At 40.5% G+C, this 25,529-nt stretch overlaps 1 protein-coding gene across 3 annotated transcripts in view; it reads right to left on the bottom strand.

Annotated features, from left to right (window-relative positions):
* The window catches only part of LOC109420816 (uncharacterized), an 89,142-nt gene that overhangs the window by 46,577 nt on the left and 17,036 nt on the right, over positions 1 to 25,529 (bottom strand). The gene's annotated exons all lie outside the window — the stretch shown is intronic.

The following is a 25,529-nucleotide window of genomic DNA, read 5'->3' as shown; positions in this document are numbered from 1 at the left end:
GCGATTGTGGAATCGAGTTCAGTTCTAGGCCTGCTGGCGACGGAGATAGTCGAGTGACTCCGTAGCTTGAAGGAATAGAAGCGCCCGTCTAGCGAATTGGGAGTCGTGAGTTCGAGTCTCACCGGAGTACGTGGATTTCTTTTCATAATTTCAAATCTCAATTTGTTCATCGAGTACATGTTCTGTTGTGCACATGGATGTCAAAGCATTTTCAACAGTGTAATTTCCCACATGGCTTGGTCAGCCAAAGCAAAATCAAGAAATTGACATTTGTAAGGTGCTACGGTCACCCTTACCGTATTCGGTCGGCCGAGGACCGACCCGTCGAGAGTCCGACTGCACACTAATTGCCATACCAATAAGTGATTGGAAGGCAGTGCCCGAAGCTCTCGACAATTAAAAATAACTTCCTCTCCCGCTTTGACATACATGTGCACAACAGACAATGTGTTAGATGTTCATCTAATCCCATCCGAAGGGGGTTTGGATTGTGAAAAGAAGATAACCATGTGCGATTGTGGAATCGAGTTCAGTTCTAGGCCTGCTGGCGACGGAGATAGTCGAGTGACTCCGTAGCTTGAAGGAATAGAAGCGCCCGTCTAGCGAATTGGGAGTCGTGAGTTCGAGTCTCACCGGAGTACGTGGATTTCTTTTCATAATTTCAAATCTCAATTTGTTCATCGAGTACATGTTCTGTTGTGCACATGGATGTCAAAGCATTTTCAACAGTGTAATTTCCCACATGGCTTGGTCAGCCAAAGCAAAATCAAGAAATTGACATTTGTAAGGTGCTACGGTCACCCTTACCGTATTCGGTCGGCCGAGGACCGACCCGTCGAGAGTCCGACTGCACACTAATTGCCATACCAATAAGTGATTGGAAGGCAGTGCCCGAAGCTCTCGACAATTAAAAATAACTTCCTCTCCCGCTTTGACATACATGTGCACAACAGACAATGTGTTAGATGTTCATCTAATCCCATCCGAAGGGGGTTTGGATTGTGAAAAGAAGATAACCATGTGCGATTGTGGAATCGAGTTCAGTTCTAGGCCTGCTGGCGACGGAGATAGTCGAGTGACTCCGTAGCTTGAAGGAATAGAAGCGCCCGTCTAGCGAATTGGGAGTCGTGAGTTCGAGTCTCACCGGAGTACGTGGATTTCTTTTCATAATTTCAAATCTCAATTTGTTCATCGAGTACATGTTCTGTTGTGCACATGGATGTCAAAGCATTTTCAACAGTGTAATTTCCCACATGGCTTGGTCAGCCAAAGCAAAATCAAGAAATTGACATTTGTAAGGTGCTACGGTCACCCTTACCGTATTCGGTCGGCCGAGGACCGACCCGTCGAGAGTCCGACTGCACACTAATTGCCATACCAATAAGTGATTGGAAGGCAGTGCCCGAAGCTCTCGACAATTAAAAATAACTTCCTCTCCCGCTTTGACATACATGTGCACAACAGACAATGTGTTAGATGTTCATCTAATCCCATCCGAAGGGGGTTTGGATTGTGAAAAGAAGATAACCATGTGCGATTGTGGAATCGAGTTCAGTTCTAGGCCTGCTGGCGACGGAGATAGTCGAGTGACTCCGTAGCTTGAAGGAATAGAAGCGCCCGTCTAGCGAATTGGGAGTCGTGAGTTCGAGTCTCACCGGAGTACGTGGATTTCTTTTCATAATTTCAAATCTCAATTTGTTCATCGAGTACATGTTCTGTTGTGCACATGGATGTCAAAGCATTTTCAACAGTGTAATTTCAAGATTGTTTATCATTAATTATCGTCGTTGGGGGTCAAAAATGAATACTTCCACATTAATGTAATGTTGTAATGTAATGTAATCTTCAATAACTTTTGCTTATTTGGAGTTCGTCAATTTTCCTTAAAACTTCAAGTGTATGAAAAATTACCTATTCTCACCCCTTCGAGGAAGTGAGAATTGGTCAAGGGAACCGAATTTGTTCCGCATTGACAACAAAGCAAGTTCTGGTCAATGTTGATTCTACTTACCAATAACACTAGTTTACAGCATTTTTGAACTCGGTAAGCTGATGATCGTTTTTGGTGTAGAATCATGCCCTGAGTTCGAAAACGCGAAGGAAAAAAATTACAGTAGATCGGAAATTTTTTCGACTTTACATACAAGGTTGATGATTTGAAATCGATTTTTGTTCTATGTTTAAGCAAAGTCGCTCACTTCACACATCTTATTCTCTATAGTCAATGCTCCGATTGAGCTGAATTTTTTACTGTAACTCGTCTACATATGACACGTCAAATAAACGGTGAGAAAGAATTTTTAAATTGTTTGTATCTTTTTGAAAAAAAAAAAATACATTTTTTCATATATTTTTGGAAAATTTACTAAAATTTAAGGAGATTGTCCCCAAAACTCGCCAATATCTTGAATTTCATCAATCTGACGCAAAACCTGCATTCAGATGATCGAATGGTATTATATTCAGCTTTTAATTTATGGAAAAAGATTTAAATTTGGTTAAACAAAATGCAGGATATTTGAATTTTATTAAATTCCATATTTTAAAAATTCGTAAAACTCGATATTGAGCTAAAACTCAAAAACTGTTCTACTTTAAATTTTTTGAAGCACGGTTTCGAAATCAGCGCTAAATAATGCTTCAAAAATTTTGGTCGTTGACGGAAGTTCACGACTTTCGTTTTATTATGTAAACTAGTGTAATATATTATATGATGGCTATGAGTTTGGCGGCTGTTCGAGCCCGTATGAAGTTGATCCACCGACGAACCGACGTGACAGCTAGAACAAATAAATTGAAATTTGTTGTCCCCGACGCCATGATGAAAAATAGCCGAACACTACCGCCTCCTCTATAACGGTTCGCGTTGTTTTGATAGCTTGACTCCAAACCCCCGTGTATTCATGTAGGAAAAGGGTCGCGCCTGAGCTGATTTGACAGAAGCGTTCGCTCGCTTTGCTAGTCGACCGTTAAATTTAGGGGGGACACTTTTGAAACACCACTGTCACGTCGGTTCGTCGGTGGTTGATCATCAATATTAACTTCTTTTCTCGATCAGCCAAGATAGCTGTGTAGTGTCGGTAGCGGTTGTCTCAATTGGCTAAAATTAACACTACGGACCGCCTTTTCCGGTGGTAATAAGAGTCCACTAACAGGTGTAACGGGCCCCCCAAAAACTCACTTTCAAAATTGCAACCGAGCGCGTTTACTTAAAGATATGTCATCATCTATAAAAATTGACCACCACTTCTTAAAAATACACTACTTTATTTTCCGATTATAAAATATTTTAATTTCCACAGTGCACTGAATTAGAAATGAACATCTACAAATGAAACACACTAACTGACTATCTAAACCACTAAACTGAATCACTAACTGCCTGAACTGAACTACTTTTTCTCAAGTTTAAATGGGAAAACCCTAAGCAAACTGGTCTCAACTAATTTTTCCAAAATTAAGATGAAGTACAAGAGTTGTCGATTAGCCAGAAATGGCGTCGAGCTCAAGACCCAAACTTAACAATGGAAAAATTCTAAACACAAACTGACTCCCCGATCATTGGATCTGCTGGCCCTTATATAAGGGTCCTCTCCCTAACCATCAACTCTTATTCTCCTGATCATAATTATGATCCGATCAAAAATTCTCCAGGACTCTCTCCGAGACCAAAGAGAAATTAATTTCCCGATGCCCCATGCATAATTGATTATTAATTACGCTCTTTTCTAATCTTTGCATCTCCCACATCCGTGAGAGCAATTCTAAACTCTTCCCTACACGGATGATCAATTTTCCCTATGCCTCCCATTTCGCCATCTCACATCCGCGAGATTAATTGAGCCTCCAGAACGAATGGCCAATTTATTCTCACCTCTGAGATTCGGGCCTCCCAAAAACTCTCCCCAAAACAAAACAGAAAGGCTAAATCTCCGATGCATCATAACATCCCCCATCCACATTCTCACATCTGTGAGATCATATCAAAATTCTGAGGGGAGCGAAAGTACTTGCGAATTCAATCTCAAAATTTCTTGCCTTAGTGGCTGAGTCATCAAGGGCCACACCAATCATCATCATCCCCGAACTTGATTTTTCATGAACGCACCGGGCGATCATAAATTTATAGTGTTTACTTTTCTTCGTCGCCCGTCTTAGTTTTACGATCACTCATGCGTTAGAATTTTCACGCCTTCTAAGCATGGATGTGTGGACGGTCGTCCGATCGATTCAAAACATAATTTTACGATCCAATTATGATCGTCGTCTGTGATTACCTTTCTTTTCGGGGAAGGTTATGCATTTCCAAGTTTTTTCTTGTTGCAAAAACAATCAGATCATTCTTCTCAACCCATTTTACGATCGGATTTCTAGGCAATTGTTTATTTCATCAAGACGACCCTGTATGTACTTGAATTTCGTCACCCAGAATACAGGCACAGAAGGCTTCAACATATGTTGAAAACCATGCCCGATGTTTATGCCATAAAATATAAGCCGAGATCCCAAAATGTTGGTTTCCCTTTCACTTACTTTGGCATGAGCGAAAAATGCAAAATTGTTGCAAGTGATTGGGGAAAAGGGTGGCGTACGCCCCATTCCCGAGAAATGGCAAAAAATATCGTTTTGGCAATAAATAGCTGAATCTCAATTCAGCGGTTTGTTGCACAGGTGACTCATAATTCATGGTGTGATGCGGCTATTTGCTTACCGTGCCTAGGAATGAATTAACCATTAGGGGGGTCTAATAAAAACCTAACCGCTAACGGAGCCTGTGGAGCACCAGGGCGCCCTCCACAGTATTTTGCCCTTACTGCGCTAACCGGAGCAATGGTGCAGCGGACCTTGTGTTTCTCCGAGACAATCAGCTGCCCTTCTTAGGCTCACTTGAGGCTAAATAAGGGCGGGATTATGAAGATGTTGTTAATTAGTTTAAATTTTCACCTATATGGTTTTGCATTATGTGATTTACACAGAGTATTCTGTGTATCCTCGCCTTTGGCGTTTTCCAATCGATACCAATTTGGTTTCATTGTTGCTGTTCTTTGTTTCTTTGTGAAGAGTTTAATCTTACCTAGTTTGGGTAGTGGCTACGGTTAGGATAGCTCAGATCAATCTTCAGCATAAAAGAACAGCAACGATCAATCTTTGCAGACTTATGCAAAATGGTACAGCCCAAATGGCCTTGGTACAAGAACCTTACTTTCGTAAGGGAAATTTCTATCTAGGAAACCTTGTGAACCCGGTGTTTGCCATTTTCAGTAAACATGAAATGGCAAACTCGCGTGTCATGCCTCGAGCCTGTGTGCTTGTCAACAACGCAATAGTTGCTACACTCATCTCTGAACTAACCACCAGAGATGTATGTGCTATCACAATTGATGTATCTGTTGGAAACCTCAACAGGAAATACGTCTATTGTTCTGTGTATTTACCGCATGATGAACCATCCCCTACGGATGCTTTCAAACAAGTCATCGTATACTGCACTTCAAAAGGCCTTCCGCTAATTGTTGGCAGTGATGCTAATGCTCACCATATTATCTGGGGCAGCTCAGACATTAACTTGAGAGGCTCCAGTTTGATGGAGTACTTTAGTTACTTGCATTACTTAACATAGGCAACCGCCCAACCTTCATGGTATCTGCTAGAGAGGAAGTGTTAGATATAACGCTTTGCTCTAGCAGAATTAGTCACGAGCTGACCGAGTTCGCATCGTACTCTTGTGCTGTGCGGACGTAAGCTCTCTCTGCTGCAGGAAGTTTTACTACCTAAAGCAATTCAACAGTACTTCTCAGTACTACCCACAATAGCACTTTTCAGCGCTAAATTTATACCTACTGATTCCTTTTCGATCCTTGCCTGGACCCGTGCCTTCGATTATTCGTTGGACCCGTTTACGGAAGTCAAATTCCGTGAAACGGTGGTAATCCTACTTGGACACCGATTAGTGAAAAAACCTCCTGGAAGGTCGCTTCAAATTAAATCATTATTGCATCATCGAACAAAAGGAAGGGTGAATCCTTGAATTCACCGCTTCCTTCCAAAAAAGTCGGTTTCAAAACTGTCGCTAAACGCGGCAAAGTTAGAAGGAAAGGAGAACTTTCAGCTTCTCCGCTTCCTTCTACAAAAACAATTGTTTCGGATGAAAATTTCGTTGAAATGAGTAATCCTTATGAAACGCTGAACAATTTTTCGGAACAGCAAATTGAGGATGCCTCTAGCCCAGGTACTTCAATTTCTGCTAAAAAACAACGGGTGCCGCCAATCGTGGTCAGCGTCTGTGAATTTGCTGGTTTTAGGCAGGAGATCTTGAACTCCATAAGGGGAATCAAGGTTTCCTTCCAAATTGCCAGGAAAGGAGACTGCCGCGTATTGCCGGAAACCCTGAAAGATCGGGATCTTCTTCTCAAGTACCTTACTGAGAAGAAGCATAAATTTTTCACATACGACGACAGGTCTGCACGCTTTTTCAAAGTCGTATTAAAAGGTCTCTCTAGTGATGACAAATCACCTGATGAGATCAAAACTGAACTCAACTTATTACTTGGATTCACTCCAGTCCAAGTAATAAAAATGAAAAAGAGAACCCGCTCTGAGAATCCTCGGCAGGGTATCTCTCAAGAATTTTATTTAGTTCACTTCAACAAAAGTGATCTAAATAACTTGAAATATTTGGAAAAGGCGAAGAAAATGTTTCTTGTCCAAGTGACATGGGAACATTTTCGTAAGCCTGGGGGAAATTTCCAGAACCCAACTCAGTGCCGTCAGTGCCAAGGTTGGGGGCACGGAACGAAACATTGCCACATGGATGCTAAATGCATGATTTGTGGAGGTTCTTCTCACGCCAAGGACAACTGTCCGGTAAGGGAAGATACCAGGAAGTTTAAATGTACGAATTGCGGTGGCAACCATAAGTCAAACTTTTGGGATTGCCCTATCCGCAAAAAAGTTGTCGAATCACGTGCCCGGCAGATGAATGGAAACGCTAGTCGTACCCGAAACTCTGCAGGTAGAATTTCTAACAACACAAATTCTTCCATCAACGATCGGTTGAATAATTTTCATACCGCTCGTACCTATTCGCCGGAGGTAGTTAACCACCAAACAAATCTTCGAGCGAATAATCTACCCTCCAGCAGTGGAGTGAGTAATATTTCTAATTTTGTTCAAACGAATCGAGCTACCTATGCCCATGTGGCTGCGGGTAAACAAAATTCAAATAATTCCTATCACCAAACATCAAATACGGAAAATGCACGTGATTCAGGCATGTCTGCTTCCGATTTTGACTTTTTATCTGAACAATTGCAACAAATGATTGATGCAATGTTCAAAACTCAAACTATGGCTGAAGCAGTCCAAGTTGGAGTTAAATTTACAAATAAAATAGTAATTGGATTACGTTTTGGTAATGGATCCAAATAAATTTTTGAACATTTTAAATTGGAATGCTCGTTCTCTAAATGGTAAAGAGGATGAGCTATTCCATTTTTTAACAGTTAATAATGTGCATATTGCAGTTATTACTGAAACTTATCTAAAACCTGGGTCTTCAATCAAACGAAACCCAAACTATTTTATTTATAGAAATGATCGCCTAGATGGAGCATGTGGTGGAGTTGCTATCATCGTCGACAGGCGCATCAAGCACCAAATTTTTTCATCATTCGAAACCAAAGTTTTTGAAACTTTGGGTGTTTCTGTTGAAACAAACTTTGGTAAACATACTTTCATTGCGGCCTACTTGCCTTTTCAATGCACTGGTCAGCAAATAGATTTTCTTAAATCTGATTTGCGAAAATTAACTCGCAACAGGTCCAAATTTTTCATAATTGGTGATTTTAATGCGAAACACCGCTCGTGGAATAATCTTCAGTCCAATTCAAACGGCAGGATTTTATTTGATCAGTGCTCTTCAGGATATTTTTCTATTCTATATCCCGATAGCCCCACTTGTTTTTCTTCTGCTAGAAATCCCTCAACAATTGATTTGGTCTTAACTGACTCAAGTCAGCATTGTAGCCAATTGATTACACATGCTGACTTTGATTCTGATCATCTTCCTGTAACATTTCAAATTTCCCATGAAGCGATTTTTAATCCCATCAGCTCTACTTTCAATTATCACAGAGCTGACTGGGATACATATAAAACATACATCGATAGCCATTTAGATGTTAATGTTTCATTGGAAACACATTTTGATATTGACAATGCCCTCGAAACTTTGACTAGTACTATAGTCGAAGCTAGAAGCGCATCAATACCAAAGTGTGAAGTCAAATTCGACTCAGTTATTATTGACGACGATCTGAAACTTCTGATCCGTCTTAAAAACGTGAGAAGAAGACAATTCCAACGAACTCGAGATCCTGCTTTGAAAGTAATCTGGCAGGATCTTCAGAAGGAAATTAAAAAACGTTTCACCGAATTGAGAAACAAAAATTTTGCAAATAAAGTTTCTCAATTAAACCCCGGCTCTAAGCCGTTTTGGAAATTGACAAAAATTTTGAAAAAACCTCAGAAGCCTATTCCTGCGCTGAAAGAGGATAACAAAATATTATTAACTAATTCTGAAAAAGCACAAAAACTTGCCAAACAGTTTGAAAGTGCACATAATTTCAGTATAGGTCTCACTAGTCCAATAGAACATCAGGTTGCCCGCGAATTCGAAAACATTCTCAATCATGAGAACATTTTCGACAATTCATTGGGCACTGATTTGGACGAAGTGAGATCTATTATAAAGAAGTTTAAGAATATGAAAGCTCCGGGTGATGACGGAATTTTCTATATTCTCATCAAAAAACTTCCAGAAAGTTGCTTATCATTTTTGGTTAATATATTTAACAAATGTTTTCAGTTAGCATATTTTCCTGAAAAATGGAAAAATGCTAAAGTTGTTCCAATTTTGAAGCCTGACAAAAATCCTGCCGAAGCTTCTAGTTATCGTCCAATTAGCTTACTGTCATCTATCAGTAAACTTTTTGAAAAACTTATTTTAAATAGAATGATGATTCATATCGATGAAAATTCTATTTTTGCCAATGAGCAGTTCGGATTCCGCCATGGTCATTCGACTACTCCACTGGTGTAGCACTTCTTGACATAGAAAAAGCATTCGATAGTGTTTGGCACGAAGGCTTGATCGTAAAATTGAAACATTTTAATTTTCCACTATACATTATTAAAATTATTCAAAACTATTTATCGGATCGAACACTTCAGGTAAATTATCAAAATTCCAAGTCAGATAGATTACCTGTAAGAGCTGGTGTTCCACAAGGCAGCATACTGGGACCAATCTTATACAATATTTTTACCTCCGACTTACCTGATTTGCCACAGGGATGTCAAAAATCGTTATTTGCAGATGACACAGGAATCTCAGCCAAGGGGCGAAGTTTGCGTGTCATTTGTAGTAGATTGCAAAAAAGTTTAGATATTTTTTCTTCTTATTTGCAAAAATGGAAGATTTCTCCAAATGCTTCCAAAACTCAACTTATCATATTCCCACATAAGCCAAGAGCTCTTTATTTGAAACCCTCAAGTAGACATGTTGTCACTATGAGGGGAACTCCAATAAATTGGTCGGAAGAAGTTAAGTATCTAGGGCTCTTACTAGATAAAAACTTAACTTTTAAAAACCATATAGAAAGCATTCAAACTAAGTGCAATAAATACATTAAGTGTTTATACCCACTTATTAATAGAAAATCAAAACTTTGTCGCAAAAACAAATTTTTGATTTATAAACAAATTTTCAGACCGGCCATGTTGTACGCTGTCCCAATATGGTCGAGCTGTTGCAATACCAGAAAGAAGCAACTTCAGAGGATTCAAAATAAAATTTTGAAAATGATTCTGAAGTTGCCTCCCTGGTATAGCACTAATGAGTTGCATCAAATTTCTAATATTGAAACATTGGAACAGATGTCAACTAAAATCATTGCCAACTTTCGTCAAAAATCGTTGCAGTCTTCTATTGCTATTGCGTGACTACGAAGTCACGAGCTGACCAATTGGCATGTGTCAGATGAAGAATCTTTATCTGACCATCGCTATATCTTTTTTGAACATTTAAATGCATCAAACTGGGATCTTTATACTGATTTGGTTGCAGCCAAATTTCATGGATATTCACCATCCATTGACACTCCAAGTGATTTAGATGATGCCGTTGATACTACAACGACCTTCATCATGGAAGTTTTTGAAGAAGCATGCCCTCTACGGTCTGTGAAGATCACAAGAGGAACCCCTTGGTGGAACTCTGATCTGGCGAAACTCAGGAAACAATGTAGAAAGATTTGGAACAGACGACGTTCGGCTGGTTCAGAGGCTTTCAGGTTGGCTCGCAAGGCCTACAGGAAAGCTCTCCGGTCTGATGAACGATCCGGCTGGAAAAACCTTTGTACAAATGTTTCCAGCTTGAGTGAAGCCAGTCGGTTAAACAAAATCCTTGCGAAATCTAAGGATTTCCGGGTGAACGAACTTCGTTTGCCAAATGGCGATCTGACTTCCTCTGATGAGGAAGTTCTGGAATGCTTATTCAGCACACACTTCCCTGGATGTGTGGATATTACATCTTCGGATGATCCTGATGTCTTTTCTTGTAGTTATGATTCTTTAGCTTCGGCTCGGAGTATTGTAACTATAGAATCGATTGAGTGGGCTCTTAATAGCTTTGCTCCTTTCAAATCTCCTGGGGCAGATGGGATTTATCCTATTTTACTTCAGAAGGGATTTGATTATTTCAAACATGTTTTGAAAAAACTACTTGTTTGCAGTTTTGCTACAGGGTATATTCCCAAATCCTGGAGGGATATTACTGTAAAGTTTATTCCGAAAGTGGGTCGTGCGTCGTATGAAGAAGCAAAGAGTTTCAGACCTATAAGTTTGACCTCTTTTCTTCTGAAATGCTTAGAACGCATTGTGGATCATCACATCCGTGATGTTCATCTGGCCAACGTGCCTCTTCATGTGAACCAACATGCCTACCAATCTGGTAAGTCCGCTGTGACTCTTTTACACAAGATTGTTTACGATATCGAGAAAGCATTCGCTCAAAAGCAATCTTGTTTGGGTGTTTTCTTAGATATCGAGGGTGCCTTTGACAACGTGCCTTTCGATGCCATATTGGAAGCCGCACGGGATCATGGTATATCTCCAATGATTTCCAATTGGATTCACCAAATGCTCAAAAATCGATATCTCTTCTCGACATTGCGTCTAGCAGGGATTAGGAAATTGAGTGTTTGTGGATGCCCCCAAGGGGGAGTCTTATCACCGCTTTTGTGGAATCTCGTGGCAGATACGCTATTGAGGCAACTCAATAGTAGCGGTTTTCCTACTTATGGTTTTGCCGACGACTACCTAACATTGTTAGTTGGTATGTGCATCAGCACCCTTTTCAACCTGATGCGAAACGCCCTTCAGGTAGTTGAGAGTTGGTGTCGCCAATATGGCCTTTCGGTTAATCCGAGTAAAACATCTATTGTTCTTTTCACGGAAAGGCGAAACCGTAATGGCGTTCGACCTTTGCGTCTCTTTGATTCTGAAATCGATGTGACTGAACAGATAAAGTACGTTGGAGTCATTATTGATTCCAAGCTTTCTTGGACACCTCACATTCAGTTCAGAATCAAGAAAGCTTGTATGGCCTTCGGGCAATGCCGGCGAACCTTCGGTACAACTTGGGGTCTAAAACCCAAGTATATCAAATGGATTTACACAACTGTTGTTCGTCCAATATTGGCTTATGGATGTCTTGTGTGGTGGCAAAAGGGTGAAGTGAGAACGGTCCAATCAAAATTAGGCCATCTCCAAAGGATGTGCTTAATGGCGATGTCTGGAGCGTTCTCTTCAACTCCTATGGCAGTGCTAGAAGTTCTCTTTGACGTTGCCCCACTACACATTCATCTCAAACAAGAAGCCCTTTCTTGCACTTACCGGTTACGGGTACTCGGTCTGCCGTGAACCGCACATCAACACACACCTCGTTGTTTCCACTTTTGGTGAATTGGGACAAAATTGTCCTTGCTCCAAGTGATCTTACAATTGATTGTAATTTTCCATATAGGACATTTTCCACGAAATTCCCTTCCCGGGAAGAGTGGACATCTGGTTATCTGGAAAGAAGTATTTCAGACGGCATCGTATGTTACACTGATGCCTCCCTTCTCGAAAGTCGAGCAGGTGCTGGACTTTATACTCGTGAGCTAAGGCTGTATCAGTCTTACTCACTTGGTAGACACTGCACCGTTTTTAAGGCCGAAATCTTTGCTCTTATGTGCGGAGTGGAATCAGCACTTCAGCAGCACGTAATGGGCAAAGTAATATACTTCTGTTCAGGTAGCCAGGCTACCATTAAAGCACTTACTTCGGCCAACTCCAGGTCGAAGATAGTTATCGCTTGTCGAACTCAAATCGAGGAGCTGAATACAGCAAACGCTGTTCACCTTCTATGGGTACTAGGGTGGCCCACACTTGAAGTTTGTATGGGAACACTTGGCGAAATGTATGCAGAAATATATGACGAAGCCACACCTCAAATTTTCAAGAGCACAAATCTGAAGAACCGAATGTCGGTTTGCGCTGAAAAGTTGATCGATTGGTCATCACCAGCGGGTAACCAATCGATCAACTTTTCAGCTCAAACCGACATTCGGTTCTTCAGATTTGTGCTCTTGGAAATTCGAGGTGTTGCTTCGTCATATATTCACCTTAAGTTTTCGAATTTTGCCGCTAGGTGGCGTTGTAAGCGTTCAATAAATAAACCCTTTTGTATTATTGTAAGTGAATATATGCCAAAGAACTTTGTCGAAGACCGCGAAGAGATACGACGGCTGTGAAAAAAGTTATACACTAGGCAAAGTGAGGCAAAGTATTGAGATTTCATTATTGATATTATTCCTTTACGAGTATTGGAAAAACAATAATAAATTTTATCCTTACTTTACCTAGGGTATAACTTTTTTCACAAATGTTGGATCACTTTGCGGTCTTCGACAAAGTTGTTTGGCATATGACAATGATACCAAAGGGTTTGATTTTTGAACGTTTACAACGCCACCTAGCGGCAAAATTCGAAAACCTAAAATTTCTGCATACATTTCGCCAAGTTTTCCCATACAAACTTCAAGCGTTTTGAGCGCCCCCTTAGGCTCAACCGATTTTGCTTAAATTTTGAACGTAGCTTCTGGGAGTCCAAAACAACTGATTTCCGCGAAATCCGCGAAATTGGGCTTTGGCCGCGAAATTCAAGAAATCCCGTGAAATGCTGCGAAATTTCACAAAACTGTAAAAATACCTTACATATTCCCATAAATTTCAAATTTTTAGTCAAAAATTGACAGATAATTTTCGACAGTTTGAGATTATTTACGATTCCGTATCTGCATAATAAAAATTCATTGCATCAAATGTATGCTTCTTTCTTGAAAAAATCATAAAACTTGTTACTTTTTTAAATGAATTATTCATTTCAATTGATTTTTTTTCAAAAAAAAAAAAAATGGTCAAAAACATAGGACCGCGACATTGCCGCAAAATTCACAATAGTAGCCCGCGAAAGAAATTTTACCGCGAATTTCCATTGTCCCTAGTGATGAGTTAGCCCGCACTGGAGCATCACATGACTTCATTGGCACTGAGCCAGCTAATCCGGTATCCAAGTGTTGAGTAAAGCTTCAGATTGACACCTGGGCTGCCACTCAGCACAAACAATACTGGAATAGTATGGAGTCATGTCGTCAAACAAAATTGTATTGTACTGAGCCATCTTTAGGGGTGGCAAAGTATCTAACAAATCCTATTTCCCTACCTGTCCCTATCCCCATCCTTATCCTTATTGCCTTTCTTTGCCCTCAGGTAGATGATGAAATAGGCTGTTATTTTGGCGATGGCACAAATGTTCCAAATGGAGGATAACGTGTCTCTGAAGCCGGCCTTCTGATACCTGATACCTGATGAGTTTGAGATTATAAAAAGTATCAATCCACCTAAAGGTGAAATTTCGGGAAGAATCTCTGGAGGATTTCCTGAAGAAATCGCTCGAACAATTCCAAGAGGAAACGCTGCAGAAATTCTTGTAGGAATCCCTGGAGGAATTCCTGGACGAGTTCCTTGAGGAACCAATGAAGGTTGCAGAAGAAATCTCTGGAAGAATCCTTGAAGAATTCCTGAGAACTTCCAGGAGGAATTCCTAAGAAATTCCTGGAGGAATTCCTCGAAGACTTCTTGGTGGATTTTCCTGGTGGATATTCCTGGAGGAATTTATGGAAGAATCTCTGGAAGATTTCCTGGAGGAATTCTTGGAGGAATCCCTGGTAGAATTCCTGGAGTTTCTCAGGGAGTTGCTCCATAAGTTCATTCAGTAATTGCTCAAGAAGTTCCTCCTGGACTTGCTCCAGGATTTTCTCCGGAAAATGTTCCAGGAGTTCCTCCGAGTATTTATTGTAGAGTTCCTCCGAGTATTTATTCAAGAGTTCCTCCGAGAATTTTCTCGGGAATTGATTCAGGAGTTTCTTCGGAAATTGCACCAGGAGTTCCTCCGGGAATTGTTCCAAAATTTCTTCCGGAAATTGCACCACGAGCTCCTCCGAGAATTGCTTCAGGAGTTCATTCGGGAATTGCAACAGGAGTTTCTCAGGAAATTGCTCCATAAGTTTCTCCAGTAATTACTCAAAAAGTTCCTCCGGAAATTGCTCCTGCATTATCTCCGGGAAATGTTCCAGGAATTACTCCAAGAATTTATTCATGAGTTCCTCCGGGAATTTCTCCAGGAGTTCCTCTGGGAAGTGCTCCACGAGTCAAAAAGACAATTACACCGTCTTCGACCATGCGGCCTCTACAGATCAAACATTACTAACATGCGACAACGGACAACACATATAACACCCATTGGCCTAGTGGAGAATTTTCCGTTTGACGAAAAGTTTTCCCCAACTGGAGCGGGAATCGAACCCACACTGCGAGGCTTACGAGACACCTAAACGACTGACGTCGCTAACCGCTCGGCCACGAAGCTCAGTTCCTCCGGCAATGGCTGCAGAAGTTCCTCATTGTGTTGCTTCAGGAGTTTTTCTGACAATTCCTCTGGGAATTTCTTCGGGAATTCCAGGATTTCCCCTCTCCGGGATTTCAAGAGTTTCTCAGAGCATTGCTCCATGTGTTCCTTAGGAATACCTCCACGATTTCCTCCGGGAATTCCTCCGGAAGTTTCTCTGGCTATTTATCCATAAATTTCTCCTGTAATTGTTCGAGGAGTTACCCCGGAAATTGCTTCACGAGTTCTTCCGGGAATTGCTCCAGCAGTTCCCAGCAAACTGTTCTCGGAGTTTCTCCGGCTTTTATTTTAAGAGTAACTTCGGAAATACCACCAGAAGTTTTTCCAGGAATTGCTTCGAGAGTTTCTCAGGAGGTCTTCCGGGAGTTCCTTCGGCAACTCTTTCAAGAGTTACTTCGAAAATTCATCGGTGTTTCTTCGGAAATGCCTTATATTATACATATGTTTCATCTAACTCTTGACTTATTTTTCGTCTTGTATTTTCTATCTTCCATCTTCTATCTAGTATCCTCTATTATTTATATGATATTTTCCACCTTCTTTAGTATTGTTTTTTTTTTCGTTCGTATGTATCTTCCCTTTCTTAACGTATCTTTTCTGTACTCTATCCCATTATATTCTCTATTTTATAAAAACACATTTGAACACTGTTGAACATAATAAACCACGATAATCCAGCGATCTTTACCTACTATGTCAATCTGACCAAGTTCATTTCGTTTACATTTACTAATCCCCTCGTAACGAGCTATTTCCGAACCGAGGGAAATCGATACACGATTTACGCAGTACACTCACGCCGATGAAGACCGGACGTGCTCAGTACAAACATTTCAAACGAAAATCCAAACAATCGCGAACCTGGGAAAATTTTGCACCCTGCCTCGTGCAGTATTGTGGCGTTCAACTATGTACAACGTTTGTTCACGAACTCGCGTCAAAATCAAGGTCACAGCTGCTGTTGTATAACACACCTAGTCAATGCACCTGGAAAATGGCCATGCGTGATGCAAATTTCCACACATGGTGAGGCGGTTTTTCTCGCGCGCGGATGCTGGCTGACTGCCCACCCCGTCGTCCGGCCGATGAAGATTGGGCGCGGATTAATTCGGCTTGAAATGGAAAGTGATTACATACAACAACACGATGTGATGGCAATCAGCATAAGAAGATGAGAAGAAAGCGCTTTTTATCTATCGGCTGTTCGTTCATACTCAATAAAGGAACAGAGAAATTCGAAGCGGTACGATCATTGTTTGTAGCGTGTTTGGTTGATTTTGGATGGAGCTTGTGTACACATTTCCCGCTAACCGAATGACTTTGACGTAAATAATAGTGGCAGTAACTGCCAGTTATTTCATCAACAGTTTTAGTGTATGATATAAACAAAGCATTTAAACGGGAGAAAGGATAATTTTGAAATATAGCTGGTCTTTATGATATAGGGTATTGGTTCCCTTATTAAGTAAGTGGCTCTCATTTTCATCCCAAGAAAAACAATGGATTGAACGCTGTTTGTTTTGCTTTTTATCATTTCTTCAAGCCTCAATAGTATACCTTATACGAAAGTCCGTTTTGGGACCCTGGGTTCCACTGCACCCCATCATAAATTTCCGCGAATCTCGTGATCCTTACTTTTTAAAAGGGTGATGTTTCACAGAGGTCCAATTTTGAGAAAAGCTGGCAGAAACTCAATTTTTGAACATGTCTTATATAGGATTACCGTATATTGAGCATTCATCCATAATACCAGGAGCACTAACTGGCATTTAACAAATTTGGAAATATTGATTTTGTATCTTGTTACAGCACTGAATAGCTGCTGATGGAAAAAGTACTGATTTTTTTATAAAGAGCACAAACAAGTTCAATCATTACAAAAGTCTATTGATATAAGTAATACAATTGCTTTCAAAAGTTTATTTGTAAGTTCTTGTGTATATCAGACATCTGCAATGGAGCAAGAGATCAAAAGAACACTTTTGGCTTCAAAATTGACATTACATGTCATTAGTACGAGAAATTCTTACAGTTCGACTTCAAACTGTCTTACAAATCGCTCCCCGCTACTACCCGCTGGGAGATTCCGTTCAAATGCTCGTTCATGTATGCAGAATCGGTTAAAGAAAAATGCAACTGCCAAGAGCTGCCAAAACAATAGCGCCATGATGGTATGTGTATAGTAAAATTGTATGAAAAACATCAATTTCGTTCGGATTTTGGTAGAAGAAACCGACAAAAAATTAAAATGCCATTAAAATGAAATTGTGCGCAAAATCATATTCCAATCCATTCATATAGGCAAAAACCAGCAGACTACTATGATTTGGCAATTTTTGCCAGGTATTTTCAAATCTGGACCACTGTGTGTTTTCATCCTTCTAACTGATCAGATGAAATGATTTCTAATTTATGATGTGCTTGATGGTGTAAGTCCAAAGAGCAGAATGTCCATGCGCTCAGTGTAGACAAGCCTGCCTGAAGGAATCCTGCGAGGAATTCCTGGAAGAATCGCGGAAGGAACTCCTAGAGAAACTTGTGGAGGATTCCCTGGAGGAACTCCAAGAGAAATTCCTGGAGGAATCCCGGGAGGAATTTCTGGAGGCATTTCGGGAAGAAAATCTTGGAGGCATCTTTGGAGGAACCTCTTGGGGAATTCCGGAGAATTCCCGGAAAAATCCTAGGAAGAATTCCTGAAGGAACAAGGAAAGGAATTCCTGGAGCAATACTGAGAGGAATTCCTGGAAGAATCACGGGAGGAACTCCTGGAGAAATCCCTGGAGAAATTCCTGCAGGAATTCCAAAAGGAATTCCTGGAGGAATGCCGGGAAAAAAAGCTGGAAGATTTCCGGGACAAATTCCTGGAGGCATCCCAGGAAGAATTTCTTGAAGGTATCTTAACAGTACCAGCTAGGGGAATCCAGGAGAATACCCGGGGAAATTCTAGAATCTGGAGGAACAGAGGAAGGAATTTCTGGTGACATCCTAGGAGAAAATCCTGGAGGAATTTTGGGAGAAATTCCTGAAGGAATCTCAGGAGGATTTTTTTAGGCAACCTGGAAGGATTTCCTGGAATGAATCCCGGTAGGAACTCTTGGAGAATATTTTGGAGGAATTCCGTGAGGGTTTCTTAGAGAACTCCTGCAAACAATCCTGGGAGGAATCCCTGGAGTAATCCCATGAGAAATTCCTGGAGGAATCCCAAGAGGAATTCCTGGAGGAATCCCGGGAAAAAATCCTGGAAGACTTCCGGGAGGAATTTCTGGAGGCTTCCCAGGAAGAATTGCTTGAAGGCATCTTTGCAGTTACTGCCCATATTCGCATAGTCGATGTAACCACCAACGTCTGCTCTGATGGGAAAACACGATTTTATAGATTTTTTCCGGATTTACATATGCACCGACTATTTGAATGAAATAATCTGTCAGTTTCGTGGATTACAGCTACAAAAAGTGAGCCGCAGTGATTTTAAGATGTTTCATGTAATTTTTCCATATTTAAAACGTGTACGTCAGTTTATGCGACCATTCAATCGTTTTGATGAATGATTACACGGATAAGTTGACGTAACAACCAGATTGCTATGACCGTTATGTTAGCTTTTACGTTTATTTACGTTTTACGTACTCGTTTTCTGAACACGTGTTAGATTTTTTTCCGGAATGTCCGTCTTCTTCTTCTTCTATATGGCTCTTCGTCCCCACTGAGACTTGGCCTGCCTCGCTTCAACTTAGTGTTCTTTGAGCACTTCCACAGTTTTAATTGAAGGGCTTCCTTTGCCTGCCATTGCATGCATTTGTATATTGTGAGGCAGGGAGAGTGCCCAGGGAGACGAAAAAATTTCCCGACCGGAACGGGAATCGAACCCGGGTCTCCGGCTGAATGTCCGTATTCGTGCGTTAAATACATTCTTTGTTGATAAGCAGCAGTCCGGACTCGAAAGAAGATGTTCTAACCGTGGTTTCAGAAAAAAGCTAACACGTCACATTTTGAAAATGTGAACTATCTGATAGTGCGATCGAGCGTACCATAAAGCGTGGGCATCGTAGTAAGATTCACAGTTGGTCTGCTTTAAATCAGACCGGACCAACTGATTTTCAATGATTATGGGAAAATGTCCTGCAAGAAATTGGGATATCAAAGCATGTGCATTATTTCTTGAAATACTATGATTCCTTGGTTTATCTTTACCTGTCCAAGAAATCGCCTAGGCCAATTTGACTTTACGCCGACCAGTTTTCTTATATCATTTAATGTGTGCAAAATACCGAAATTAACATCAATCTCCAGGCTCTGCGATGGATCCTAACAGCTTCTTCCAATGCACCTTGCAATTAAGGCAGTCTATGTTGAAAAGGTTATTTTATGCCATATCCAAAATATGGTGTTGTACGTAACTATTTATTAAGAAATACCTTAGTAATATTTACAGTTTTTTGAGATTTACTTGATAAACTGAAACATTAAGTGTCACCCGCGGGCCTCATTTATTTTTTCTCATATTCGACAAATTACGAAATGTTACGAAACTAATTTCATGTTAATAACCTTGTACTATTCCTCTACACTAAGTTTTTACAATTAAATTAGTAAACATCAAAAGCTCATACACCCAACGCCTAATCAGATAGATATTTATCTAAGTTTTGGAGGATATTTACGACTAGGAAGAAATGTTGAACTGTTGTGGTTTTCTTAGTCTAACAGGATTAAAACGGGTATGCCAAACTCCTGACCGTTTCACTTTTGTTAGACTGAAAAGCCACAACAGTTCAGTAGTATTGTTTCAATGATGGTTCTGAAACAAATCGAAAAACTTGTAATAGTTTTGCTGTGGAATGATTTTACTCGTGGCTAACCATGAGTTTACTATTTCAATAATCAATGAGGTGCCTCAAAGAGTCACGTTTCGGGTTTCAATGAGTTTGCTTCAAGCACTTAGTAAGTAACTGAAAGGGGGTTTGAGGAGTTTACGTCGTAATTCAGAGGAAGCGATAGAGATCTCTCATAACCATCCATACAAAAAATATAACTGTTCATACATGAGGTGTTTGGATTCTATACTTAGGAGATTTGACAAACACCCATTTAAGAGTAATTTAAAGTAAGCACGTTAACTGCGAACAATACTCGCTGCTAACCAGGATCACGGCATATGGCGGCGTTGCATGAACTACGAATTGTACCAAGTATGTAAATAAATCGATACAGTATGCATCCAATTTTGTCAGCCCCTGTTTGCTCTCATTAACTTACGGTCAAACTTTAACTAATTCAATCATGTTCATCACTAAACTACTGCTTGGAAATCTATTTAGATATTTAAGGAGAACAAAAAAGGCGTCCCCGAAACAGGCTGACAAAATCGGTTAACTGATGTATAATGAAGCGGATAAAACACGGCAGGCTGTGGTGGGCTGGGTAAGTAGCTCGTATGCCAGAGAAATGACAAACTTATACCATATTAGCAGAGAACCAGGAAGGAGCCGTTGGCTTCGTGGTAGGGCGCGCACGTTGGCCTTTTAGGTCTTCCTCAACTGCATGTTGCGGCCCTAAGGGGCTCCAAAATCTCAGGACTAAGGACTAAGGACTAAGGACTAAGACCAGTGGAAACGATTACTTCAATCGGCGTAGACTCGCCATTACGAGTTGTATGCTATCAAGTATCAATTTGTTAAATTATTCGCATGTTGTTGTCAAAGCATCATAAATGTTTCAGTATCTACATTGCATCCATAATAAGTATTCAACATAATTGATAATATTCACTATGAAAGTTGTTGATATTAAAAATGATTTTCAGGCATCTGAAATCAAATAATTAGATATCTCAAATATAAATTATGTTTATGTCAATAAATTATCTCAATAAATTATGTTCAATCACGTTTTATGGGGAGATTTTAATTTTCTTGTACACAGACGTCAGTATTGCGACCACATGGTGGTTACGTCACATGTCACATACTCACATGTTTTAGAACAAACACATTTTTTTTAATAATTTGAGCATATGCTATACATGGTGTAGGATATGTTAAGCTAAAGAAGTGGATTTTGACCTTTGTGGCGTTTACGTCACCTATGCGAATATGGGCAGAGTAACTGCTGTGAGAATCCCGGAATATCCGGGGGAATTGTTGATTCAGTATTATCATGAATTTGATGTTAACTAAATAAATGAATGACCCGGGGGAATTACAGAATCTGGAGACCACCTTGGAGAAATCCTGAAAGGAGTTCTTGGAAGAATCCCGTGAGGAACTCCTGGAAGAATCCCGTGAGGAACTCCTGGAGAAACTTTTGGAAGAATACCTGGAGGGATTTCGTGAGAAATTCCTAGAGAAATCCCGGGAACAATCCTGGGAGAAATCCCAGAAAGAGTTCCTGGAGCAATCCCATGAGAAATTCCTGGAGGAATCCCTAGAAGAATTCCTAGAGGGATCCCGGGGAAAAATTCCTGAAGGATTTCAGGGAGGGATTCCTGGAGGCATCCCAGGAAGAATTATTCGGAGGCATCTTTGCAGGAACTCCTGGGGGAATCCCGGGAGGAACTTCTGAAGAAATATTTGGAGGATTGACTGGAACAATCCCGTGAGGAATTCCAATAGCAATCCCGGGAACAATCCTGGAAGGAATCACAGGAGGAATTCCTTGAGCAATACTGAAGAATTTCTGGAGGAACACGAAAAGGAATTCCTGGAGCAATACTGAGAGGAATTTCTGGAGTCAACTTGGGAAGAATTCCTGAACCAATTCCAGGAGGAATTTCTGGAAGCACTTGGAGGCATCATTGCAGGAACTCCTGGGGGAATCCCGGAGAATTCCCGGGGGAATCCTAGGGAAAATTTCTGGAAGAATACGGGAAGGAATTCATGATGGAATTCCGGGAGGAATTTCTGAAGGTAACTCGGGAAGAATTCCTGGAGGAATTCTTGGAACAATTCCTGGAAGAATCCTGGGAGGAATCCTGGGAGGAATTCCAGGAAGAATCCCGGGAGGAACTCCTTGAAAAATTCCGGGAGGAACTCCTGGAAGAGTCCCGGGAGGAACTCCTATAGGAATTCCGGGAACAATCCTGGAAAGAATCACAGGAGAAATTCCTGGAGAAATCCCGGGAAATATTCCTGGAGGATTTCCAGTAGGAATTCCAGGATGCATCTCAAGAAGAAATTCTTTAAGGCATCTTTGGTGGAACTTCTGAGGGAATCCCAGAAAATTCCCGGAAAGAACTAGGAAGAATTGCTGAAGAATACGGGAAAGAATTCCTTGAAGCAATCCTGGGAGAAATTTCTGGAGGAATCCTGGGATGAATTCCTGGAAGAATCCCGTAACTGTTGGAGAAACTTTTGGATGAATTCTTGGAAGAATCCTGAGAGGAATTCCTGGAAAAATCCCATGAGAAATTCCTGGAGATATCCCAAGAAGAATTCCTGGAGGAATCCCGGGAAAAATCCTGAAGGAGTTCCGGGAGGAATTCCAGGAGGCATAAGAATTTCTTGGAGACATTTTTCCAGGAACTTCTGGGGGAATCCCGGAAAATTCTCGGAATTCCTGGAGAAATACGGGAAGGAATTCCTGGAGCAATCCTGGGAGGAAATCCTGGAGGAATCCTAGTAGGAATTCCTGAAGGAAACTCAAGAGAAATTTCTGGAGAAAACCTGGGAGGAATTCCCGGAGGAATCTTGGGAGTATTCCATGAAGGAGGAAGTCCTGCAGAAAGTTATGGGGGAATGGTTGGAGGAATCCCGAGAACAATCCTGGAAGGAAACACAGTATGAATTTTTGGAGGAACTCCAAGAAGAATTCCTGAAGGAATCCCGGGAAAAATTCTGGAGGATTCCCGAGAGGAATTCTTGGACGCATCCCAGGAAGAATTTTTTGGATGCATCTTTAAAGGAAATTCTGGGGAATCTCGGAGAATGCCCTAACAATTCCTGGAGAAATACGAGAAAGAACTTCTGGAGCATTCCTGGGAGGAATTCCTGAAGCAATCCTGAGAGGAATTTCTGGAGGAATCCTGGGAGGAATTCCTGGAGGAATCCTGGGAGGAATTCCAGGAAGAATTCCGTTAGGAACCCAGGATCCCAGGAAGAATTCCTGGAAGAATTTCATGAGAAATTCCTGGAGGAATCCCAGGAAGAATTCCTGGAGGAATCCCGGAAAAAAATCCTGGAGGATTTCCGGGAAGAATTCCTGGAGGCATCCCAGAAAGAATTTCTTGAAGGCATCTTTCCAGGAACTTCTGGAGGAATCCCGGAAAATTCCCTAGGAAGAATTCCTGGAGAAATACGGGAAGGAATTTCTGAAGGAAACTCAAGAAGAATTTCTAGAGGCAACCTGGGAGGAATTCTCGGAGGAATCTTGGGAGTATTTCCTGGAATAATTCCGAGAGGAACTCCTGGAGAAACTTTTAGGGGAATGGTTGGAGGAATCCCGGGAACAATCCTGGAAGGAAACACAGGATGAATTTCTGAAGGAACTCTAAGAGGAGTTCCTGAAGGAATCCCGGAAAAAAATCCTGGAGGATTCCCGAGAGGAATTCTTGGACGCATTCCAGGAGGAATTTATTGGAGGCATCTTTATAGGAACTTCTGAGGGAATCCCGGAGAACTCCCCAAGAAGAATTTCTGGAGAAATACGAGAAGGAATTCCTGGAACATTCCTGAGAGAAATTCCTAGAGGAATCGCTGGAAGAATCCTGGATGATTCTTGGGACGAACTCCTGGAAGATTTTCAGGAAAATCCCCGCAGGAGATCCTGGAGGAATCCTGTAATAAATTCCAGGCAGGAATCCACGAGGTATTCCTGAAAGTATCCCCGCATGAATTTCTGAAGGAGTCCTGGTAACAAATTCCTGGGTGGAATACACTAAGAAATCCTAGAGGAATCCCCACAGGAATTCCTGGAGGAGTGCTAGTAGAAATTCGTAGGTGAAATCCAGAAGGAATTGGGTTCTTTAGGGGTATCCAAATTATTCCAGAATCGGAAACTCCGTCCAAAAAATAGTCGAAATCCAAAATTTCATCATTTTTGGTGCCCGGGAACTATTTTTAAAATGCATTTAAAGTTTGTATGGGGAAATTTTTTTGTTCGGGATGAACTGTCATTTTATCGATTGAACTGTCATTATAGCCACAAAAATGAAAACTGTTTTGTTTATTTAACCATCAAAACAAAGGTATCGGAACGCAATAAAATCACGTTATGCTTAGAAAAATTAGCTCTTTCTATTAGGATATAGAAAATAGCAATATTTTGTTCATTAAACAACCCAATTGCTTCACAAATCCTGGAAGGAATTTTTGGAGGTATCTATTCAGGAAAGCTTGGAGCAATTTTTGATAGAGTTCTTGGTGAAATTTCTGTAGTACCTACTCCTGAAGCAATTACTGGAAGATCCTTGGAGGCAAACTGGAAATGGTAAATAAAAGACGGAATTTGAGACGGAAGATAGAAGACAAAAAAAAAGTAAATTGATTATAGAAGGCAGAAGGTAGAAAATTCATTATAGAAGATAACAGAATAAATATTGGATAAATATAGTAGAAATTTGGCCACCCGGGTAGACGAGAATATCTAAATCATATCTCAAATCGAACACTTTTTGCTGTCATAGCTCGATGTGATTTTGATGAGTTATTCAAAAATCTAATAAATATCGCACAAATAGCTCAAAGTGATATGATATCAGTTTTTGATCTTGTCGAAATAGCTGAAAATTTCTACATAAGAACATGTGTAGCTCTTCTGCACGAAATGGAATACATACACCCATAGAGATGGCTCAATGTTAGTGAAATGACATGTGCTCCTTTCTGAGCTGTGGAAATGAAAAACCGCATGCGCTTATTCCCATAATATTTACAACAGCGAGCCGCAGTTGAGTGGTAAGCATCGCAGCCTGTGAATCCTAAGGTCGTTAGTTCGATGCTGGATGCTGTATTTTTTTATTTTATTTTTTCTAGAAAAAAGGGACAAATCTTGTCTGCTATTGTTTTGATCTTGTAATATCTTAACGAGCTATTATTAAGTAGTCCACCATATTAGGTTTTGCTATTATTTCTGTTCATTCACCTCTTATATCAATCAAACTAATATCAGTTTTTGTTCTTCAGTAATTCAATCAATCATAACTGAATATGCTATTCATCAGATTTCTCCACCTACTCGGGCAGTCCATAAACTACGTAAACTCTAAGGGGAGAGGGGGAGTCTTGTGGGTCTAAGAAGACAAAAAAAATAGTCTTCGTATTTTTTAAGTGGTCTTTTAGGTAACCTATACAACATAGAATATGCAACAAAGATGATATAGAAAATATGGGATAGAAGACAGACTAGAAAAGATAGAAGATAAAACGAAGAAGATAAAAAAAGCAAGTATACAGAAAAAAATATTTAAACGGGCAAAGATAGAAGGTAGAAGGGTGTCATACAATACATAAGAAAGAAGAGT

The sequence above is a fragment of the Aedes albopictus genome, chromosome 2 (assembly GCF_035046485.1).
Source record: "Aedes albopictus strain Foshan chromosome 2, AalbF5, whole genome shotgun sequence".
In the NCBI taxonomy this organism is placed as follows: domain Eukaryota; kingdom Metazoa; phylum Arthropoda; class Insecta; order Diptera; family Culicidae; genus Aedes; species Aedes albopictus.
The sequence above is the reverse complement of the archived record's forward strand: the minus strand, read 5'-3'. Positions and strand labels throughout refer to the sequence as shown.